Source organism: Ambystoma mexicanum, chromosome 4q (genome assembly GCF_040938575.1).
Source record: "Ambystoma mexicanum isolate Mex_15411 chromosome 4q, UKY_AmexF1_1, whole genome shotgun sequence".
In the NCBI taxonomy this organism is placed as follows: Eukaryota; Metazoa; Chordata; class Amphibia; order Caudata; family Ambystomatidae; genus Ambystoma; species Ambystoma mexicanum.
Genome location: NC_090928.1, coordinates 168975382 through 169000441, shown reverse-complemented (window position 1 = coordinate 169000441; position 25060 = coordinate 168975382).

The following is a 25060-nucleotide window of genomic DNA, read 5'->3' as shown; positions in this document are numbered from 1 at the left end:
TCCCAATCTCTCATCTTGCTCTTCTAAAATCAATCTATAACTCTTCTATTCATCTGTTTTCTCTTCTCTCTTACCGAGATTCTAGTTCTTCTTCACTTGCTTCACATGGTTGGTTACCTTTTCACTCCCACCTCAAATATCATTTTCTTTGTTTAGTCTTTAAATCCCTCTATGGGCTTGCTCCAGATTATCTTGCTGAACTTGTATCCTTCTAGACCCCATCTCGCTCTCTCGGTTCTTCTTCCCTCTTCAGACTAAATGTTCCCCGTCCTCCATGTGCTCAGTCTTGCTTCCGATTGTTCCATCTTCTTGCTCCTCTGCACTGGAATGCGCTCCCTCTCTGCTCCATTACTGTATATTCTGTCTTCTGTCTTTCCTTGAAAACCCACCTTCTTCAAAACCCTTGACTGTTCACAACCAGCATTGATGTTTAATGCTTATCATTCTTCTGTACCGCTTTTTGCTTTTAAAATGTACAGCACTTCGGTTTAAGGCGATATATAAAATATAAATAAAATACAAATACAAATACAAAACTACTGCTAAGTGCTTTTGGCCAATTTTAAGCATAAGAGCAAAAATCAGATAATATGGCATGGAAATTAAATGATACTCACACAATATGATTATTTAAAGCAATTTTGTTTTGTTACATACAATTTCTCAGAAAAATTGATAAAAAAGCAAGGTTAAATTAATTTGGTAATGCTTACTAACATGTCTAAATATGCACACATGCTGCAAAAATGGGCATGCCTTGCACACTGCATATTCAAAACCTTATTAAATCATTCCCACCAATTAAAAAAATAAGCATGATGAAAGCCTGTAGTACTTCTAATTTAAAAACTGACAAATGGCATGCCCGCTTCAAAGAACAAGTTTGAATGTAACCAATGCAAATAATCAAAATTTCACTGCACGCTCGTGCACCGCTTATTCACCACTATGCATCAAGAACTTGTGCATAATTTCATCGAACACACCAGTAAGACACTCAAACACGCTTCAGCTTTAAAAATCCCTGAATAACAAAGAAGAGCAAGGGAAAAGATTGAAGAACTGAAAAGAAGAACAAACCACATTAAATTTCCATGTTCTTACTTTATGGTGAGTCCCATTTCATTAGGCTCCATTTTCATTTAATTTTTTTGCATTTCTGTAGCACCCAAAGCAGAAGGTATCACTGCGCTGTTATAGGATAAGTAGGTACAGACAGGTAGTACATTGGTCTGGTTAAACATTTTTAAGTGTCAAAATAGTATAATGGTGATGGTACATGATAAGTAGGTGAAGACAGACAAGTTAAGAATATTTGTTAAATAGACATGTTTTCAGGCATTTCCTGAAGGCAATGTGTGATGTTTCATTTCTAATGTATCCAGGGCGAGTATTGCAGAGGGTGGGCGCAGTGACGCAGAAGCTGGAACTCCCTGCTTGTTTACGATTAAATCTGGATGTACACCGATCAAGGCTGGAGGAGCAGCAAAGGGGGTGTGTCTTAGGATCAGCTGTGATGCGAGGGACAAGGTAGGAGGGAGCATTACGCTGCAAGCATTACAGTAAACAAGTTTACTGCCTTTAATGGCTTGTGCGAGTGTCAGGCAGTTCTGTGGGTAGAGAAATGTTCTGCTTAGGGTGATCAGTTTAGCTGTGTAGGCTGTGACAGGTATAGGCTGTGGCAAATGCGAGAGTATTGATGTGTCGTGTCATGTTGAGCTCGGTGTCAAGGTAAACACCCAGTGTCTTCACATGCCTGGAGTCCTGGATGGGAGTTCCATCGATGGGGAAGGAGGGAAAGGACGAGCCCAAGGAGCTAAAGCGGTGTGGGGAGCCCACAAGTAACAGTTCAGTTTTCTCATCATTGATGCAGAGGTTGTGGGTGGCCATCCATTTTGAATAATACTGTATCTATTGTTAATTGAGATGACATCCTTGTCGTAGTTTCCTCATGATTGGAAATAAAATGTAGATGTGATCTGCAAAGTTTGTTTAGGAAATGCCCATGGCATTGAGGTGATCAAAGAGGGATTTGTGTAGGTATGTAGAGGGCAGGGAAGATACCGGATCCTGGAGGGACCCCACATAGGACTGGGATGGGGTCTGTGATGGCGGTTCTGATGAAGACTCTGGAGGTGCGCTTGATCAGGAAGGATTTGATCCAAAGGGCCGCCTCATGCGTGAAGTGGAAGTTTGACACACTGTGTTGGCAGAGGATGTCAATGTCAACAAGGTCAAATGCTGCTGAGAGGTCAAGGAGGAGCAGGATAGCAATGTTACCAGATTCCCAGAAGTTGTTGAGTTGCATTTTGAGGTCCAAGAGTGCTGAATCTGTGCTGTGCTTAGGCCTGAAGCCATATTGTCTGGACCCAAGGAGCTGGTGTTTTCAAGATAGATTTGGATCTGGAGGAAGGGTACTGTACTATGCGTCAGTATTTTGTGGGGAGGGAGGGATCCAAAGAAGGTTGGTGAGACCCAGGCTGCTTTGAGGCAAGTAGGGACATTGTTTGCAGTGAAGGAGGCAACAACAGAATCAGCTGTAGCAGGAGCTAGGGTGTGTTGGGCAGCACCTTCAACGCCCCTAACGTGTATGGAAGTACGAGCTCCGAAAGTCGCTTTGAAATAATATAGGGCCATAAAGAAAGCAACCCAATTTATGTAGAACTATTTTTTAGAGGTACAAAATACACTAGCAACAGTTGGTAGTAGCAAAGTTCCAGACTGGAAGGAATCTATAAGGTGTAACCAAAATACCTGAGTGTACACACCTATTCCCAACCAGTATAATAACATGTAACACTAATCAGGAAACCCTTAGGGTTACTAATATTTATAGTAAATGAAAGCATGTGTTTATACTAATCAATTAATAACACATAAGTAGGCCTCAAGAGAATCTTTTCCTTCCCCTAAGCCTGAGAAGCATCTTGAATTATCAGAAAATATCAGCCATGCCTTTACAAACAGAACATATACACAGAGACATAGCCTGTGACTGCAGAGCTGAACGCTGTGCAGTGATTGGCTAAGAAAGGTATACAAATACATTATCAAGCCTGAATTTCCAGCAGTGAGATCATGCTAAGGCAACAAAGAAATAACAGACCCTCGAGCTAAGAAAAAGACGCTGTCCAGGGATTGGTTGAGACACATCAGCTCAGCCAAGCACCCAAGCCTGTGTTCAAAAGACATAGAACCAATTATGTTCCTAACCAGGGGATCAAAACATAACATTGTGAAGGTCACACTTTGGTAGCGATGTTAAGGAAGTACGATCAAGGGGCAGCACTGTTCCCTGTAGGGAAAACCTCACTGAAAGAGATTAAATCACCCAGACAAGAACCATATAAACACCATTACAAGGAGGAAAGAATCTAACATGAGCAATGGTTAAAACCCTTTAAGTAACTCACGGAAGTATACTCAGCATTAAACAGCCAATCAACAATTAAGTTTAGAGGATACAAACTATAAAGTGTAGCATTCAGTCAGCACCATGGGAAGGAAGATGATCTGGGTGTCAATTAATTAATAAACTGATTTCTTGGCCTGGTCACAAGGGTAGGGTAAGCCAATAGGGCTAGATATTGCAAAGATTCACCCATAGTGGAATTTGCATTGCCTAATCACTGGGTCGGGTTTTGTGAATAATCTGTAATTTTTTTGTCACCTCACCTATGATTCTTAAAATAAATGCAACCAATTGAGTCCATGTTGCATGTCTTTTTGATAATTCCCCAGCCTGGGTGTTGTGCAATAAACTTTTGTTTTTCTCACATCTCGTACATTTATTTTTGGCTCCTTGGATTGATTTTATTATTCAGTTTTTGGATTTGTCTTACATGTTGTAGTGCATAGATTCACTATGTGTGTACAGAATGCATCCCCTTTACAGTTTGAGGGTTTGAGGTGTTGTATTGTACCAACAATGTCTTCTGTGGTGACAAAGGAGAAGAGGATTTGAGTGGGGGTGCTGGGTGTCGGCAGGGGGTGGTGTCAACACACAGGGTTTGGACAGGAGTTGAATTTCTTCTCTGTGATTTTGAGTGTTGATTGGATAGTTGAACACTAGTTGTTTTCAGCGTGGATTAAGGAGGGGATGGGTGCTGGGTTTTCTAATTCCTTAAGGCTGGCAAAGAGTTTTCTAGAACTAGAGCATACTTCCATGATCCTGTTATTCAAGGATGAGGATTTGGTTGTGATGAGGGTATTCTTGAAGGTTTTGGAAGCAGTGTACAAGGGCTTGCGATTAGTTGATGTCTGGGTTTTCTCCAGGTGTGCTCAAAGGCTCCTTTCAGTCAGTACAGGGGGATAAGGTCTTCTGAATACCAAGTGTTTGTCCTTCTATTCAGGTTGATTGACTTGGGCTTCAGTCGTGTGTGTTTGTCTATGGTGTGTGTGAGGGCTGTTAAGATCCAGGAGTCATGGACAATTGGGTTGGTATGAGGGGGGATCGGTGAGGTGTTTGAACAGCGTAGGGACAAGGCTGTCTTCTGTGAGTTTACATGTGTTGCTAGAACGGATGGGATAGGCAGAACTCGATGATAGAGTTGTCAGACCACAGCAAAGGGGAGATAAATGTGATGTTAACTCAGGTATTTAACATGAGGAGCCAGTCTAGGGTATGTCCTTTTGAGTGAGTGGGTGGATCAAGTTCATTGCCTCGAGTGAACTGGAGAGGTCTGTGGATCTGTAGTCAGCACTGTCATTGAAACCTAGGTTAAAATTGTCTAGCAGTAGCAGCTTGGTGACAGGTTTGATAGGGGGATGTCTATTTCAGGGCAGTTCAGGTGGTTCGACTGGCGATAGAGCAGGGGCATATTGATGGTGGTTTAGGGGATAGTGAGAAGTTTAGTCAATAGAATTTCATATCCTAGCAGAGGGGGGTCTGGATTTCCCTGAAGGCCAGTTCGGTCTTGACAATAAGGTCAACACCATCACCTGGTTTGTCCAACCTGTCTTCTCTAAATATGGAATACTCTGGAGACATGGCGAGTGAGAGTGATGGTCCTGCAGTGCTATGCAGCCATGATTCTATGACTGCCAGAAAATCTGGATGGTATTCGGTGGTGAGTTCATAAATGGTGGTGGCATGTGTGCATAATGAGCAGGGATTGATAAGTGCACCTTTAAGAAGACGACTCATATTGGGTTGTGGGTCCTTAATGTGTTGGATGGTCAGTTGGTGGTGGCATGGGAGATGGTCAAGAGGAAGCATAGGAGGTAGGGAGTGAGATGAAACCCAGTGGGATCAAAGGATCCCCCTAACAGCATAGAATTTCTGGAGGTGCGTTCCTAGTGCACATCATGGTAAGTCGCCCAGTGCCTAGATGCGGTTGCTTTTGTGCAGAAGCAAGAGGTGGTCATGGGAGGGGAGAAGAGTGATGTTGGTTTCAGAGAATATGCAGATGGGAGAGCGTGAGCCTGTGTCTGGGTTGTACCTGGGCAGACTGACTGTGATCCTGAAAGGTTTGGTCCACCGAAACATGTAACAGGTTAAGGGTGAGTCTAGGGAGAAAAGGAGTGGGGGTGGTTGCAGCATTACTTGCTAAGTGGTATTGGGAGTGAAGTGGCTGCCTAGGCATGAATAGGGGTCTAGCGATTGTTGGGTAGTTGCTTTGTGTGGGAGTGGTCCAGGCCAAAGGGAGACTGTCCTAGGTTGGAAGCGGGTGCTGACGTCATGTTGGCGGAGAGTTAGTTGTTGGAGGCACAAACAAAAGCATTGTATTATGTAGCAACTCTAGTGCAGACGGATTGAGCTTACCTTGAAATGAGGGCACCGTGGCCGCAGGATCAACTGACCAGGCGGAATTATGCAGATTGGACCATGACAGAGGCTTGCATGAAGGAAACTGGTGTAGAAAAAGTGTTGGGAGGCAAGGAGTAGGTGTGGGTAAAATTGAAGAACAGAATGTCAAGTCAAAAATAACCTTTATTTGGCATAAGTCATATTGGTTAACATCACACCAAAACAAAAACAATACGCAAAGCATCCCAACAGTGCATATTTTTAAAACCATCCTCAATTCATAAATTCTAAAAACATTTACAAAAGTAGATAAATGTGTGACATACAGAAAACTGTTTATCAATAAGTGGTTCGAGTTGATACCCCCCTATTCAAGACTAAAAATGTACATTTAGGGATTAGTTTCATTCAAAACCTTAACTGGATACATGCCAGAACCTTTACCCTATTTAACTAGGCTCTGTGGATATGTTTAGACAAAAAATGAGCAGCGGTCATGTCCATGGAATCCTTACATAGATGGACAGCTTCACTAATGGTTCGTACACCTTGCATTCCGAACAAGGGTTTCAAATACAATACTCTAAGATCTTTCAGTGTATCGCAAAATAATAAAAAGTGCACCACTATTTCCACCCCATCTTCGCACAGCGGACACAACCGATTTACTGCTCCCCCCACTTTTGGCAGGGATCCAAAACATATCCTCATGTACAGTACCCGAGCATATGCTGGTTTGAGGATATTCAGACAATTTTCAAACCCCTGGGACTCATTTACAGCAAGATACACCAAGACTGTGGCCATGGCAAGAGTGAGGGCCCTAGCACTTAACTCCTTTTATCTTTTAAAGGCATCCTTCACTCTATTTTTAGCATTGTGTTCCATCTGGCATGGATTTTTTCAATAGACAGAGAGACCCAGGTTGGCCAGCCAATGTTTGACATGCCCCAACCAAGGAATATTCTGCCAACCCCTTAAGGATAACACATTCTCCAGGGCTGGAGGTGTTCCCCAAGTTCCCAGCTACCCCAAATCCTGACCCAATACAAAACTGGTCTTATTTCTAGTTCCTCATCAATTGGCAGAAGATTGCATTCCATTCGAGGGGTACTAGTTGGAGTACTTTGGGGGACCAACAAGATGGATTTCTGGATTTTTTTTTCTGTTGTACGCATAACTGATAAATCCGCATAGCCCTAGACCTCTGCCCCATAAATAGCTGCTATCTTGGCTTTCGCCTGGTAGAGGCTCAAAGCCGGTCCCAGCGCCCCCCTGTCGTGTCTTGCATAATAAGCCTTAACCGTCCCACTGGCGTTCTGTAGCATGATGTTGGCCTTGATCACCTGGTTCTTCCACCGCCCCCCTTTAAAAATGTGGATCCCTAGGTAGTCATACCATTCCACCTCCTCTAAAATGCTTCCATTTGCCTGCAAGTTTAGAGACATTGACCTTGCTGTTTTTGCTGAGAAAACCATCAATTTCGTTTTAGAGGCATCCATTTCTAGACCTAGTTTAGCACACTCACTTTCAAATGTGCTTAGCGCATGCCGCAAGTCCATTGGGAAGTCGACAAAAGGATGGCATCATCCGCAAAAAAATAGGCGCGGGGTGCGTTCACTCTGCATTCTCTGGGGGTCCATGTTTTCCTCCTGGAGTCTCACAATTATTGAATTCATGTATAGGCAGAATAAGATGAGTGCTAGAATGCATCTATGGCGAAACATTCTACCTACCCAAAATCAGTTTGCTTCTTCACCCCCAAGCCCCATCTACCTGTTGTCCTGTTATTTTCGTATAGGAGTTAAATTGGGCATAGAAGTTCTTTGGGGATCTTTTTAGTCCTCAGTACCGCCCAGAACGTTTCTCTGGGAACACTGTCAAATGCTGCCTTTAGGTCCACAAAGACCCTACACAAGTAGGTCTTTAATATCCTTTGTTGTTTCTGGATTATTAAGTGGAACCTAAAGCTTTGGTCAACAGTGCTTTTCCCAACTTGGAACCCAGCCTGGCGATGGCTAAACTGGTTAGTTTCCTCGACACACACCGCTAGGTGCTGATGGATTACCTTTGCAAAGGTTTTTCCCATTGCATCCAGCAGCAATGTAGGTCATTAATTACTTGGGTCCGCCCTGTCCCCGGTCGTAAAAATAGGGACAATTACTGCCCTTGTCCAAGTCTCCCAGACCCGGCCCTGGTACAGGATTGCATTGAATACTCTCATGAGCAAGGGTGCCCAAACTGCCATTTCACTCTTATACAAATCCACCAGGACCCCATCCGGTCTTGGGGCTTTTCCCCGTTTCTGGGCTTGTATCGCCCTTGCTACTTCTTCGATTGAGAAGTTTAACTGGTTTATGGGCTTTGTGGCCAACAGTGAGACAGGGGAGGGAGATCTCTGCAAGATCAATTGGTCAGGTCTAAGTGGTCGCTACACAGGGTCTCAAAGTGGTTATAACACCTGGTCGGTTTTTTACAATCCAGTGGTGTGACATCGCCTGTTAAATCAGAATTGGTGATCAGCCTCTAGAAGCCCAACCCATCCTTAGCTTCTGCACACTCCTGGATAATTGACAACCTTTTCTGCATGTATCAAGTCTTTTTAATAGCTATGAGGGACTTATAGCATCTTCTCATAAACTGGAAGTGGCCCCTAATCCCCTGGTATTCCCCTCTGATAAACACAATCAAGACCCATTTTGCTTCGAGGCACTCCTTATCAAACCAGGCAATCCACTTCCTGACCCCTCCCATCTTTCGTTTTGCATGGGCCGATAGAATAAAACCCAATGCCTCCTGCAATACTACATAATTCAAACATATGTCTTTCATACCTGTATTAGGATTACACATTACTTCAATTTGGCACATGATTTTATCATACAATATTGGGCCCAGAATGTCCATTTTGATATTCACCCATTTAATTGGGCGTCGAACATGGCCACATGCCACAATCGTCAAATGGTCGATCCACCGCCCTAGAAGGTTGTTCAACAAAATTTGAGATGGAGAGTATAATTCGCTTATGGTCACTCTCCCATCGATCCAGAAGCTCATAGCCCACAACACTGTGCGAGTATTTACCCAAAATCAGGGCGTAATCTATTCAAGACAAACCTTTAGGGCAATAATAAGTTTGTTTGCTGGATGATCGGTTAAGAAACGACAATTGAAACACCTCAGGCCAGCATTGTGAAGCCCTCTTACCATCCCTAGGGTCTCAGGTTGAATTCTCTCAGCAGTATCCACCCTTACCTTAGGAATAGCCCAGGCCTCATCTTCATCGTCCCTCAGGCCTTGGAGTGACCTGGGGATTTCCAGAGAAGCATTACAATATCTGAGAGCCATACTAAATGTTGGTCCCTTACTGAACATCCCCAGTCTATCTTCTGTGTCCCATAAAGCCAACACTGCGTTGCTGGTAGTAGTAACCTTCAGCCTATTGTAGACATTAAACAACAAGGCTGATTCCCGAATGGGTAAAGATAATTCCACCAATAACAGATAATGAGACCGTGTGTTCAATTGTTTAACTTCCCAGTTGAAGACCAGAAAGGTTGCTGTGTGCCTGTGCCATCCAAGCGTGAACAGGTGCAGGCAGGCTGCTGGCTCTGGTGTAGAGTGGAGGGTTGGCATGTGGATGGCCAATCAGTGTCACTGGAAGGTGGAGCTGCAACTCGCCGCACTCAGCAATGCTCATCCATAGAGATGGCAGCAGTGATCTTCAGAAGGGCCTGTGGCTCTGGAGATTCAGTGATTGTAGGCACGAAAAGCCCATCACACTTCTGCAGTGCCTCGATGTAGTTGCAGGAGCTATAGCATCCATTGATGTTGCATCTGGATGCCAGGGGCAAACAGGCTCAGGCTTTATCTGTCAACCTTTGGTGGCAGATACTGCCGGCATCGCCTGTTGCCTCTGCTTTAGAGCAGAGGCTTGGCTTGTGGATGCCCAATCAGTTTGCTGGAAGATGGGGCTGAAACTCGGCCCTCGTGGTAATGCACATCCATAGAGATGGTGGCAGCCATTTTCAGAAGGCACTTTGGCATGGGAGATTCACTGATTGTAGACCCGAAAAGCCCATCAGCACTTCTGCAGTGCCTCAATGTAGATGCAGAGGCTATAGCAACTGTTGATGTTGCATTTGGATGACAGGCACAGACAGGCTTAGGCCTTATCTATCAGCCTTTGCTGGCAGATACTTGTATTTCGGGAATTACAATACAAAATACATGTTCTGAAAACACTGACCCCCCTGAATAAAAATCTAAGAGGAACTAATCAACAATTGGAACTTTAAAATAGTTGAATTTATTGAAGGTTTTTAATTTCTAATGCATAAAACCTAAAAAAGCAGAGAAAAATCATGGACATGTATATATTTTCAAAAACATTTAAGGTTACTAATTATACGAATTGACACTTCAAGAGGGTACAATTTTAATGTTTTTAGAAAAAGTGCATTATCCAAAATGTGAATTTTGATTTGCGCCATTTCAGGATGCCTACGTTGTATGATGTTGGGCTACGCATGGAGCACCGACTTTCTCAAAATGCATTACAGGTGTATTTTGAATTGAGGAGAATTGCCATGTGTTCTAGTAGGTTACAACAGATTTTTAATAATGGCACAGAGGTGAGTATACTGCACTCTTCTGTTTTCTTTATTTTGAAGAAGCAAGAAAATAAATATTTATTTACAAAATAAGTTAGCAGGAACAACTAAACCAAAATTCTTTCTCCTTGTCCCACCTCTTTAGTCCATGTCCAACATAAACACCTCCAGCCTGAATATGGTTGGGAAGGATAATACTAACCTCTGTGCCATATAGAATGCCAATGTCTGTTGTAACCTACTAGCATAAGTCAGTGTTCCAATGTATGGCATGGAGTCTTCTATCATGCACACTTCAAAGCTGTGATAATACTTCTGCCAAAACATGCAAAAAAGGCTTTCAAAAGAACATATGGAATGTTGTGGATCATGACCAATCAGCAGCTTTGACGATGTCCTCCAAGTAGGTACCAACCTAGAAGGATTAAGATGCCAGGGCCTTTCTAGAATAATGGGACCACTAAAGAAAAGTGTCAACCCCTGGTTCTGCATTAACCCATGTTACCGTTTAGCTAAGGTAGGAGGAAAAAAAGGCAAAACATGTCTCAGAAATTAAAGGAATACATCTGATATCGACTGTCTGAAGCCTTCTGAAGCCTTCTGTCATCCAGTCATATGGTTTAAAACAGGTCACAGAACAGAACTTTTTGTATTGTCTTGTCGTGAAGGCTGTGAACTCAATAACCCTGGAACCACATTTAGTATGTATTTTAGGGGGTAATACTTCATTGAAAAGCATGGGAGATAACCAAATCTACATTCCACATCTGTGAAAGGGTGGAGCAGACACTCTTATTCCCTTAGATAACCCCCACACCAAGGGATGCACCTTGTCAGGAAGACCCAAGACCAGGTCTTTGTTGGTTGAATTGGATCATTGATATTTGGTAAAAATTAATCTGGTCGGATCTCATTTAGCCACATTTGTTTACCTCTTTTTTTTACCACAAAATGCAGAGAGAGAGATTACCCAGCACTCCACCCCTTACCTACTTACTCCTGCAATCCCCTTTCTATGTACATAACACCAGCACACCATCTACATTCAAACGTGTCTGTAAAACGTATTTGACAAGTTTGTTGTTCAATTAAATTGTGTAATTCCAGTTGAAAGTGATGATCTAAAGGCACTCAAGATTTTAAATCCAGTGGTGAGGGCTACCTCTGCAAAAAAGTAACTATATGCACTAGATATGGCTGCTGGGTTCCCAACCCCACCACACACACCAACCAGCATCAATTCCCAGAGTTGACTTGTATGACTTTCAAGTAGTAGGTGCCCAAGAATTTTTCAGAAAGCTGCAATGTGTACACAAAATGTCTTCAGGTCTCCATGTATAATTGATATTCTCTATGCCGGAACATGTGACCTTTCCTTCCTGATTAGAGACTGGACCTGCACAATGGGAACTTGCAACAGTCCTGGGAATTAATATAACAGAAAGGGAACATGTATGGTCGTTTACGTAATGATACCTGCTGGACTCCCGCAAAAGGGTGTTGTTACTAACAAATGTGCATTTTGGTTATGTGTCTATAACAGAACCTGATGCATCAAGATGAAAATTGGAAAAGCATAAAGTACACCTGAAACCACTCCTGAAAAAAACACATTCCTTACTACTACCAAGAGGGCAGGGCTGCAGCTGGAAAACACATGGAATTTGAGCATTAAAACAGGGTTCAAGCAGAACCACCAAAGTGGTCCCCGATGCCATTCTAATGATACATCAAAACCCTGCTGGATGTAATTGCCAATTAGCCAGGTTCTCCCAATGATGGGAAACCATTCTGCCATCAGAGTTAATCTGCCCAGAATGTATTCCACCTGAACCATAATTTGCTACGGGTGACAGAACTCCCAAATATCCTTTACCAAGCCATATTTTGGACTTTGTGCCCACTGACTTGGTTACATATGAGACTGATGAGAGATTGTCAATTCTTAGGCACTCATTACAAGTCCGGTTTTAAAAATCCAGTGTTTCCGTGATGGCGGTGGCACCGTTTCCACCAACATGTGGTGGCGGAAACAAGGTAGAATTATGGCTTGGTGGCTGCGTGCATCAGCAATGTGCGGAATCGGCGCCTCTGCCATTATGGTAACACCGGCGGATATGGATATACCGCCACAAATGTTGGCCATACATCGGCCTACGCCACGTGTATGCCAGACATAGAGCCACCACCTATGTGGAGGCGGGAACACCAGAGCCGGAAATACCATGATAGCCGAAACCGGAAAGAGAGCAGCAGCCATTACAAAAATCACAATCCACTGCAATCCTCCAGTTCCAGAAGGCATCCAGCTACTGTGAGTGTCCAAAACTACTGAGGGATATGTCAACCAGGATTCCACAGAACCTTATTTGCAAACCCTGCTTCAACAAAGCGGAGCTCACCCTGCTCGTCGACCACATAGTGGACAATGCAGGGGAGTTATTCACATCAGACCAGAGGCATAGCACTCAGCTGAGGTGCACGGCCATAAGGGTCTGAAGCTGCCCAGAAGGTGTCAGCTGTGGGAGTCACAGCTCGTATGGTCAAGGACTGCCATAAGAGGTGGGATGACCTGGCATGAGGGTGTGCAACCTACTGGCAGCCCACAGACGACAGTGCAGTGCAACAGGAGGTGGAACACAGTCACCACTAAAGCTGCTCCCATGGGAGGAAAAGTGTAGCTGCGTGCTGCACCTCAAGGGCATCGAGGGAGTCGGTGCAGCGGAGGCAGGAGCAGTGACACCTGGCGTGGCTGGTGAGTACAGAAAGAGCACAAATATGATTGTGAATCCAGCTAAACCTGCACCCCAATCAATGCACAGAAATACACATATCACAGTCCCTATCACCCCGAGCACACCCATTACTCCCATGCCCCCCCAAGCCAGGCAGATGGCCTGCACCCACGTATGACCCATACACACCCACATCACCGCAGCACACATCAATGCACGTAACCACAATGTGATGTTGCTTGATGTATGGGTTGTTGTAAAAGTACTATCCACATCCTGCTCGACCACTAACAGTATGCCTTTCAATCACCTAGAGGAACATCATCTGAGACCGATGCAGCTCAACTGGGGACCTCGAGGGGGACTGGAAGTGCACATCAGCAAAGACATCATTCAACATCAGGTGCTGGCACCTCGTCCACTTGTGCAATAACGACGGCCCAGGTACATCATGCTCAGGAAACCACCACCCATGCCAGGTAACACAGCAGGCACCCCAGCCAAACACCCCTGCTGCCCAGATAACAAAGTAGGCACCCCAGCCAAATACCCCTGCTGCCCCGGTAACACAGCAGGCACCCCAACCAAACATCCCTGCTGCCCCGGTAACACAGCATGCACCCCAGCCAAACATGTGAATAATAAAGTTGGTACTCCTGAGAGGTGCGATCCCCAGAAAAGAACTTCAGTCAGTATTTTCAAGTGATTTAATTTATTTCATGTATTTGATCCATACATTCAAGTCTTATATTTCATCCTCATAGTATTAGTTTATCTCCCAACACGTGTTTCCCAATAGCTTTAGCTCTGCTTCTTCAGGAGAGATTTCTAAATTAACAGAAAAAAACACAATGTTTTTCCCTATACAAATATTTAAGAGTATTCTCTATTTTAGTTGAAATTAACATAAAAAAGAAGAAAACCACATATATAATATCTGTATGGAAGCGGCCAACTCACCCTTATTGTTATTTTCTTAATCTTGATTTGTATTGATGATTGTATTTTTCATTCACTTTTACAGGTATAGTCCAATCTTTCTTCTGAAATCTGTAAAGGTAGGTGCACAGAGCTTTTTTAGTTTATTTTGTTTGCTTCTGTTCTAGATATTATTCCCTTTGTTTATGGGGAATAACCTTGAGTTTGGGATATGTATTCTGTTCTCTGCAAACGGTTTTTAAAAAACTACCTATAGAGGTGACTTTATTTCAATGCACATATAGTGGGATATAGGCATTGTTTTTTCAATACTGCCTATGAAAGTGGCTTTAATGGAATCTACAAACAGCTTGCCAAATTGTGCATAAGCCTGGCTAGATTAGCCATTAGTGTGGAAATAGAGTAAAATAAAAAATGAGAGGTTCTAGATACAAAAATAAAGTGGGTAAAATGATAGTTTAAATGTTACCTTATATTTTAGTTGGAGTAAATCCCTCAACAAGGTACGATTGCCTTGATTGATCCGCAATCCTGGATGGATCTGGCAATGTCGACTCCTTCAGTTTATATACCGTGTTACGTGGCGCGCAATGACGTCATCGCGTTAGTGTGCCGTGATGATGTCATATGCGTCAAAACGTGCGATGGCCATCTTGGAATGATAGTTCGTTCCACGGGCTATGTGTTTTACTTTAACTGTTCTTGATAGAATAGGAAAGACAGTTTACCTTACATCTAACTCTATTTTGAATGAATGAACATTAATTAATTTTATAGTGATCGGTATTTCGGCACCAAACAGTATGTTGCCGTAGTGTTAGCATGGTGACGACAAACTCGTCTGGAATGAGTGACGGCCAATTTGAAGGGGGACATTTTTTCAAATATCTCCATTTTTACTTGATCAATGCGGGCATATTCTTACTTCAAAGTTGCTTGGTTTTTCGACATCGCAATATTTGCTTTAATAAAAATTATTTTTGTAACGTACCAGTAATAGATATAGATGGGAAATACATGAGAAAACTTTAAGAAATATGGCAGTCTAACCTGCAAATGACTGCTGTTGCATATTTACAATACAAAGAGGAGAACATGAAAGAAAAGGTTATTTTTTGCATTAAAGAGATTTCAAAAGTTATAGTATTGTCATTCAGGTTTTGTTCTTAGAGCCAATATGCCATCTCAGGTTCCGTGTGTGTTAAGTCCAGTATGGCATGTGTCCATAATGCAGATCCATTTCGATTCCATTCTCCGTAATAGAAGTTCTCTATCTCCTCCTCTTTCTGGTTGATCTATTTTTTCAATGGCAAAACATGTGATGTCCTTAATATCTGATTGACGGTGTTCTTTGGTGAAGTGAGTAGCCATTGGATACCTGGCATCTCCAGTTTTGATTGCTCTAACCCAATATACGTATCTTAAGTTCCCTTATTTTGCTGCCAATGTATTTCTTATCACAGATGCATTGTATTACATAAATCACGTATTTACTTCTGCAATTGATGAATTGTTTTATATCTTGTGTTTTCCCGGTTGGTAGCTTATATTGTTTAATACCATTAAGCATTTGAGAGCAAATAGTGCACTTGCTGCATTTATAAGATCCCGTTGGTGCCGGCACTTTCAAGAAGCCTCTAAGGTTATTTTTCACTGGATACCTTAGGTGACTGGGACTCAATGTTTGCTTTAGAGTTGGTGCTTTTCTGAATACCATTGTGGGTTTCTCTTCAATAAAGGTATTTAGTGTATCATCTATTTGTAAGATGTTCCAATGTCTGTTCAGTATTTTCTTCACACTGTTAGCTTCACTACTGAATGTTGTAATGAAATGCGTTTTCATATTTTTCTTCCCAATTTTTTGTTTTTCATTTAAGAGGCTAGTTCTTGATATTTTTTCTGCTTTCCTTATGGCATGATTTAAGGAGTCCTCATTATATCCTCTCTGTAAGAAATGTTCTTTTAACTCGGTGAAATGTCTTTCATACTTTATGTCCAGGCTGCAATTTCGTTTGACTCTAAGTATCTCTCCTACTGTGTTACCTGCTGCCCAGGTAACACAGTAGGCACCCCAGCCAAATACCCCTACTGCCCCGGTAACACAGCAAGCACCCCAACCAAACATCCCTGCTGCCCCGGTAACACAGCAGGCACCCCAGCCAAACATACCTGCTGCCCTGGTAACACAGCAGGCACCCCAGCCAAACATTCCTGCTGCCACTGCTATTCCACCGGGAAGTGCACCACCACACCGTTCCGAGTCAGATGGCGCAGACAGCAGTCAGGAGGAACAGCCCGGTGGGGCACCAGGATCAGCCAATTAGGATAACCCCAACACCCCTGATCAACTGTGCACATTTAGCCCAACAAGCCTCAGGAGTCCAATGCACTCCACAACACCATCACTTCAGGAGATCAGCAGCCGTCTTCAGCGCATTGAGGAATGGCAGTAGATGCTGGCCACACTGGTTGAGCGACACCTTGAGGAGTCCAGACAGCAACGCGAGAAATCTAGGCTGCAACGGGAGAGCAACCAGAAAATAGGCCATAGGGTTGCACATGCCATTGGGCATTGTGCCTCTTCGAACATGTTAATATCATAGAGGGTCCGCGAGGGCAACAACGTGCAATCAAACATTGCTGAAACAATGTCAATGGCCCTGCAGGCCATCATGAGCTGCCTACCCCCACAGAACCTCACTATGCCTTCCACCAGCACTATCCATACAGCTCACAGGCAGGCAGCCCCAGGAGGAGGTCTACACTGCTATGTGGAGCAACTACGAACAACTAAGAGGGACATACACGGGCCAAGCTTGGTAAGAGATTTGACTAATGTTTCACATGTTGCCATTATGGGTCTTGGGCCTGGGTGGAGGGTGGGTACTTTTGGAAGGTCAGGGGGGTTTATAGTGGGGATAGGTAGTTGGGGCCAAGGTGGAGGGTGGGTACATTTGGGAGGTGGGGAGGTCCATTGTGGTGATAGGTAGTTGGGGCCTGGGTGGAGGGTGGGTACATTTGGGAGGTGGGGAGGTCCATAGTGGTGATAGGTAGGTGGGGCCTGGGTGGAGGGTGGGTACATTTGGGAGGTGCAGGTGGGTCCATAGTGGGGATAGGTAGTTGGGTCCTGGGTGCAGGGTGGGTATGTTTGGGAGGTAGGGGGGTCCATAGTGGGGATAGGTATCTGGGGCCTGGGTGGAGGGTGGGTACGTTTGGGAGGTGGGTGGTTACGTGTGGGTGTATATTCTTGTAGCACCTGTTCATAATATTTTTTTCATAATATACTGGCTTGCAAATCAGAATTACAAATGGACAATATTCTTCCGTGTGTGTATCAATCATTTAATGTAAGTGTCACAAGCAACATGTGTTTTAACGTGCTCCATGTGCATGTGAAGTTTATTCAGAAAAAAATGTTAATAAGTGCTCCCTGTGCATGTAGTCCATCCATCGCACCTCATCCTGGTTGCACACCCATCCCATCATCATCGTCCTCATCTTCGTCCTCCTCATCTGCTGGATCCATGTCCCGGGGCAGTGGAATGTTCCTGTGTATACAAATATTGTGCAGCATGGCTCATGCAGCACAATTTTGCTAACCTTTACGGGGCTGTACAGCAATGCTCCAACCGGATCGGCTGAGGAAGTGGAACCTGGCCTTCAGCAGTCCAAGGGTCCGCTCTATCAGGCCCCGTGTTCGTATGTGTGCCCGGTTGTAGGCCTTCTCATGCCTGTTCCATGGTCGTCTGATGGGCGTCTTGAGCCATGGTGTGAAGGGGTATCCGGCATTACCTGCATGGGAGTGACAGAATGGCGATAGGATGTTTGTGTTGGGTTTTGATGTTGGCAATGATAGGACAGGATATGTATATTATTAGCACACAACATAGTACAGGCCACAGATTGAATTATGCCTTCTGGTAAAATGACTTGGAACAACTGTTCAATATTACACTTTTGGGTCACCCATTCTACTATAACTGTTTGGCCTGCTCAATATCAACATTTGTGATGGCCTGCTAGGGAACTACATGTCTCATTCCTTTCAATTTACACAATGGTGTGTTCCCATGTACTAGGTGCCTCATGTCTTGTAAGGGGCAGGCAAAATCAGCGTCAGGAAGCCGCAGCACACAGAATTTAAGAAACTACTGCACAGAGCACGATAAATAGCCATTGAGCACATGTGTGCACCTACTACTTTATCAACGGTGACGATACTTCCGGTCACATGTTGCCATTTTCATGGTGTGCCACTTCATGGCTAGTTTTTTTCTCCATTTGACAGTGTATGTTTTCCCTTGACATGGCATATGTCACACCGCTCCCCGCACAGGCTACTACTCTTCCTATGAAGACACGCCCCTCCACGTCCACAGCCTCTTCCCAACCAGCACCCAAACACACACGTCCCGACAGGGGTACCTTATTGCCTCATCATGTTTCACGCTATAGGGCACGGCATGGCATGCTTGGCAAGGCTGGAGTGTATCGCCCTTCACGTTTGTGGCAAGCGAACTGGAGGCTCCTTCATCACAGGAACACACACCATTCACGGAGAACTGCGCGACACAGCGCGGCGTGGAGCACGTGACTCGTTGCCTAGCAATACTGCAACGCTTTGGTTACATGCGTCACATGACAGTTGTCACGTGTTTCCTTTCGATTGATAAAAGGAGTCCGGTTACGGAAAGCGTTGCTTCACAGCTGTTCTCTTCCGGATCACGTGTCGCTCACGCTTCGTTTCAGGACTCTTTCCTTTGTCGGACCATGGCTTTGTTCTACGGACCGCTCAGTGCCTAACCCTTGCCTGCTTTGGAACCTTGGATATTTTGCTGCCGAACTACTTTGCCCTAACGGATTGCTTCGTGTCTTGGCCCTTTACTTGCCTTGGAACTTGGATCCACTGTTGCCGACCTACGCTCTGCCCTACGGACTGCCTTGTGTTTAGCCCTTCTTCTACCTTGGATCTCCTGTTTTTGACCTCGGACTGCTCTGGTATTCTCTACGGATCATGTGTTACATCGGGACTTCGGTCCTGCCTTAGGTGGTCACCTGCCCGGACCTGCTGCCACATCTGCCCGGACCTGCTGCCACTTTCAAACCACTGTCTGACGCCTACGTCAGTCTCCCTGGGACAACGCTCCAGCACTCACAGGTATTTCAGTGCTTTGGATGTTTACACTTAGATTACTGCACTCTGTACTATTGCATAACCATATACCTTACCTTGCAGCACTCCAGGGGTTCTTCCGGTTGTTCCCGCGTCCTGACTCTACGGACTACCACCTTTGGCCCTAAACATCACTCTGGCGGTATTACCGTGGTTGTCAGTCTGATACTTGGAGACAGAGGGATAGCCCATACTCTGCCCGACCAACAACTGCGTAACAGACTGTGAAGCCTTTTTTTTGGTCATCCAGAGTATGAATCCCTCCACCGGGGACCCAGTGACCGCTTTGATGCAAGCAGTGGCGGCCCTCAGGACCGACATGGCCGCCGCCACGACCGCCATACATGACCGTCTTGACGCCTTACAGAGCACGCGTTACCCATTGCCCCCAGACGCCGAATTCGGGGACTCAGCCCCCCCGGATCAGCCAGCACCTGTTCCGGCCTCTGTACCCACTCCTGTGTTACTTCCAACACCCGTTCCTCCTGCCGCCCCAGAACGCTACCAGGGGGACCCTCGGAAGTATCGTACTTTCATTAATCAATGCAAGCTTCACTTCTTGTGCAGACCCTTGGCTTTCCCCGATTCAGTCACAAAGGCCGCATTTCTTCTGTCGCATTTATCTGGGGTGGCGGCCACCTGGGCAAATCCAATGTTGGAAAACGATCATCCCGCTTTGTATGATTTTGATCTTCTCATTACAGAAATGGCCAAAGTCTTTGATACACGCTATAAGGCTCAATCAAGGGATCTGGAACTCCTGGACCTAACACAGGGTAAACTATCATTGATAGAATACATCGCTCGGTATAACCAACTCGCCGCTGAGACTTCCTGGCCAGAGGAGAAAAAGGCGATTGTGTTCTACCGTGGCTTATGTAACACCATGAAGGATGCGCTTTCAGTGGTTCCTGCCCTTCCCTCTGTGTTTTCGGATCTGGTGGATCTCGCTTTACAGATCGACGCAAGGAGATCCGAGAGAAGGACAGAAACAATGTTCACTAGCCAGTCCGGCCAAGCCTCTTCTACCACCCCTTCCGAACCCATGCAAATAGGTGGTATCTGAAGCCCGATAACACCATCCGAGCGAGAACGCCGGAGGGCGGATAACGCCTGCTTTTATTGCGGGTTAAACGGGCACTATGTAAGGGAATGCCCCCGACGCCCTAAGAACAAAACCCCGGGTTTTCAGAGGGCTCGCCCATGATTCAGGGGGCACCGGCGAGCCTGTCTACAAACCCCTCTGAACCCGCCTTCGGCCCTGTCAGACCAGTGGTAGTCCATGCCCTTATGAAACCCACTAGGGAGGTCACACATGTGGTTCATATTGTAATCGACTCTGGGGCCACAGGTTGTTTTATCGATATAGCCTTGGCCCATCGTCTCAATCTGCCCCTGGTCAGAAAAGAAAACCCGGAACCCGTACATGCGGTTGACGGCACGTCCTTGTCTTCCGGCCCCATCCAGTTCCAGACTGCCCCCTTGGAAGTATTGATTCAGAGCACCCATAGGGAAATCATGTCATTCGACCTTATCACTACACCACAATTCGGTATTATAATGGGAATACCTTGGTTACGGCAACACAACCCGTTGATTAATTGGGGGACAGGACAAGTCACGTTCGAGTCGGAGGTGTGTCAGCAGTTTTGTCTTGTAGAAGACGAATCGCTCTCCTCTCCTGCCACGATCCTTGGTGCCATGGCCTCTACTCGCATTGATGACGTAACGTCAGGCACTGGGCCTTCGCATACCGTGGGGGCCATCCTGGCTAATATTCCCATCGAGTATCATGAATTCCACATGGTGTTTGATAAAGCCACTGCGGAGGGTCTACCCCCACATAGACCATACGATTGTCCGATTGATCTGGTTCCGGTTGCTCCTATACCCAGGGGTAGGATCTATTCATTTTCGCAATCAGAGGAGCGGGCCCTCAAAGAATACATCCTTCAGGCTTTACAATTAGGTCACATCCGTCCATCGTGTTCCCCGGCTGCCAGCCCAATATTTTTTGTGCCAAAAAGGGAAGGCGATTTGCGTCCATGTGTGGACTATAGGAGGTTGAATGCCATTACCGTAAAAAACAAGTACCCTCTACCGCTCATCTCCACACTGCTGGACAGGTTGACAAGGGCTTCCATTTTCACCAAGTTGGACCTAAGAGGGGCATACAACCTGATCCGTATGCGACTTGGGGACGAGTGGAAGACGGCCTTCTGCTCCCGGCAGGGGTTATTTGAATACACCGTAATGCCCTTTGGGCTTTGTAACGCTCCCGCAACTTTCCAGCGATTTATCAACGATGTATTCTCTGACATCTTGGATATGTTCGTGGTGGTATATCTGGATGATATATTGGTTTTCTCATCCTCGTTAGAGGAACACGTCTGTCATGTCAGAGAGGTCCTCTCTCGCCTTAAGGCGAACGCCTTGTTCGCCAAGCCTGAGAAATGTACGTTCCATTCGAAGGAAGTGGAGTTCCTAGGTTTCCACATCTCCCCCGGGGGCTTGTCCATGAACCAGTCCAAGGTTCGTGCTGTCATGGAGTGGCCAACTCCGGCTAACATTAAACAACTCCAGTCCTTTCTTGGTTTCGCTAATTTCTACCGACGGTTCATCGCCGGCTTCTCTTCTATCGTTTCCTCCCTGACCGCTTTGACCAGTCCTCTTGTCCCTTACTCTTGGACCCCTACGCATCAAAAGGCATTCGAGGCACTCAAGTCCAGGTTTGTTTCTGCCCCTGTCCTGCAACACCCCGATCCCGACCTCCCCTACGTCCTGGAGGCAGATGCCTCTTGGTTTGCACTAGGTGTGGTGTTGTCCCAGCCTTGTCCAACCACGGGTAGTTTGCATCCGGTGGCCTATCATTCTCGGAAATTCTCGGCAGCCGAAACTCACTACACTGTAACCGAGAAAGAGCTGCTGGCCATCAAGGACGCCCTCCAGACATGGCAACATCATCTCATGGGGACAAAGCATCAAACGGTGGTTTATACAGACCACAAAAACCTGCAAGATCTGGCCTCCCTGAAGTGTGTAAACAGCCGGCAAGTACGCTGGCACTTGTTTTTTGCTGCCTTCGATTTTGTTGTAAAACACAGACCAGGCCTCATCCATGGCAAGGCTGACGCTTTGTCCCGATCTCCCGGTGGAGAATCATTGGTTTCATTTCCAGACACACTATTAGGGAAAGGCCATGTTGTTTGCATGTGTACGCCCTCGCCACCCATGCTCACTGCCATCAGACAATGGGTTTTTCAACATCCTCATGCACTCACTGAAATGGACATTATACTCCAGGACGGGCTGCCGTTCGTCCAGGGCAAACTATTCCTTCCTACATGCGATGTACGCAACCAGGCGCTTGCCTGGTCACATGATGCTGCCATAAATGGCCATCCCGGGCAACAACGCACCCTTGAATTGTTACATCGCTGGTGCTGGTGGCCATCCATGAGAAAGGACATAGAACACTATGTAAACACATGTTCTATATGTGCACAATGCAAAACACGCAGAGGACGGCCGTTGGGGTTGCTTCTGCCGTTACCCATACCTCCCAGGCCTTGGCTCACCATCTCTATGGACCTCATCACTGATCTACCCCGCAGACAGGGTTACGATACCATATGGGTTATCGTCGATTCATACACCAAAATGGCCCGTTTCGTTCCCTGCACAGGCATACCATCGGCCCCAACACTGGCTTGCCTGTTCTTCAAGACGGTTTTTTGTCTTTTCGGTCTACCACAAGTCATTATATCGGACCGGGGATCCCAGTTCACGTCCTGCTTCTGGCGTGCTCTTACCAAGCTCCTGGGTATCGATGCTCGCTTCTCTTCGGCATACCACCCCGAAAGCGATGGGCAGATGGAGAGGGTTAACCAAGCCCTAGAACAGTACCTGCGTTGTCTGTCCCTTCAATATCAGGACTCCTGGTCCAAGCTGCTCTACCTTGCTGAGTTCGCATACAACAATTCCTGTCATTCGGCCACTGGGTTCTCTCCCTTCTATTCTCTGTATGGGCAACATCCACGCGCCCTACCGCTCCCTGATTTCTCCTCTGCCACTCCTGCTGCTAACGCCTGCGTGCGTGATCTAGCCGGTGTTCATGCACAAACTCTGGTCCACCTCCGCGAGGCTCAGTCGGTGATGAAGGTTAAGGCGGACCGTAAGCGGGCTGAGGCGCCGGTGTATCATGTGGGCGATCGGGTGTGGCTATCGACCAGACACTTGCGAATCCCTGGTTGTCGCAAGCTGTTGCCCCGCTTTGTGGTCCCCTATCGGATCATCGGAATCCTGAATCCCGTGGCCCTGCGACTGTCTGTTCCGCGTGCTTGGCGGATCCACCCGGTTTTCCATGTCTCCCTCCTTAAGCCATACCTTGCTTCCACTCGTGTCCTTGTTCCTCCCGCCCCCGTCTCTGTGTCTTCCCAGGACGTTTTTGAGGTCAGTGCCATCCTTGGATCTCGCTTCCATAGGGGTCGCCTCCAGTACCTGGTGGACTGGCTGGGTTATGGTCCCGAGGACCGCTCCTGGGTTCCCTCCCGTGACGTCCAGGCCCCACTTCTGGTGTCGCGGTTTCATAGGGATAACCCGGCTAGCCCACGGGGTCGTGGGCCCTTGTGGGGGGATTCTGTCACACCGCTCCCCGCACAGGCTACTACTCTTCCTATGAAGACACGCCCCTCCACGTCCACAGCCTCTTCCCAACCAGCACCCAAACACACACGTCCCGACAGGGGTACCTTATTGCCTCATCATGTTTCACGCTATAGGGCACGGCATGGCATGCTTGGCAAGGCTGGAGTGTATCGCCCTTCACGTTTGTGGCAAGCGAACTGGAGGCTCCTTCATCACAGGAACACACACCATTCACGGAGAACTGCGCGACACAGCGCGGCGTGGAGCACGTGACTCGTTGCCAGCAATACTGCAACGCTTTGGTTACATGCGTCACGTGACAGTTGTCACGTGTTTCCTTTCGATGGATAAAAGGAGTCCGGTTACGGAAAGCGTTGCTTCACAGCTGTTCTCTTCTGGATCACGTGTCGCTCACGCTTCGTTTCAGGACTCTTTCCTTTGTCGGACCACGGCTTTGTTCTACGGACCGCTCAGTGCCTAATCCTTGCCTGCTTTGGAACCTTGGATATTTTGCTGCCGAACTACTTTGCCCTAACGGATTGCTTCGTGTCTTGGCCCTTTACTTGCCTTGGAACTTGGATCCACTGTTGCCGACCTATGCTCTGCCCTACGGACTGCCTTGTGTTTAGCCCTTCTTCTACCTTGGATCTCCTGTTTTTGACCTCGAACTGCTCTGGTATTCTCTACGGATCACGTGTTACATCGGGACTTCGGTCCTGCCTTAGGTGGTCACCTGCCCGGACCTGCTGCCACATCTGCCCGGACCTGCTGCCACTTTCAAACCACTGTCTGACGCCTACGTCAGTCTCCCTGGGACAACGCTCCAGCACTCACAGGTATTTCAGTGCTTTGGATGTTTACACTTAGATTACTGCACTCTGTACTATTACATAACCATATACCTTACCTTGCAGCGCTCCAGGGGTTCTTCCGGTTGTTCCCGCGTCCTGACTCTACGGACTTCCACCTTTGGCCCTAAACATCACTCTGGCGGTATTACCGTGGTTGTCAGTCTGATACTTGGGGACAGAGGGATAGCCCATACTCTGCACGACCAACAACTGCGTAACACATACTGGCATTTACCTATTTCAGCGGTAAACTAGGTGAACTGTGGTGAATGTCTATTGCCCCCCCGACTACACAGAGGTCATGCATTGATCAATCTACTCCCTCAACAGCCAGGTACACTTTGGTGAGT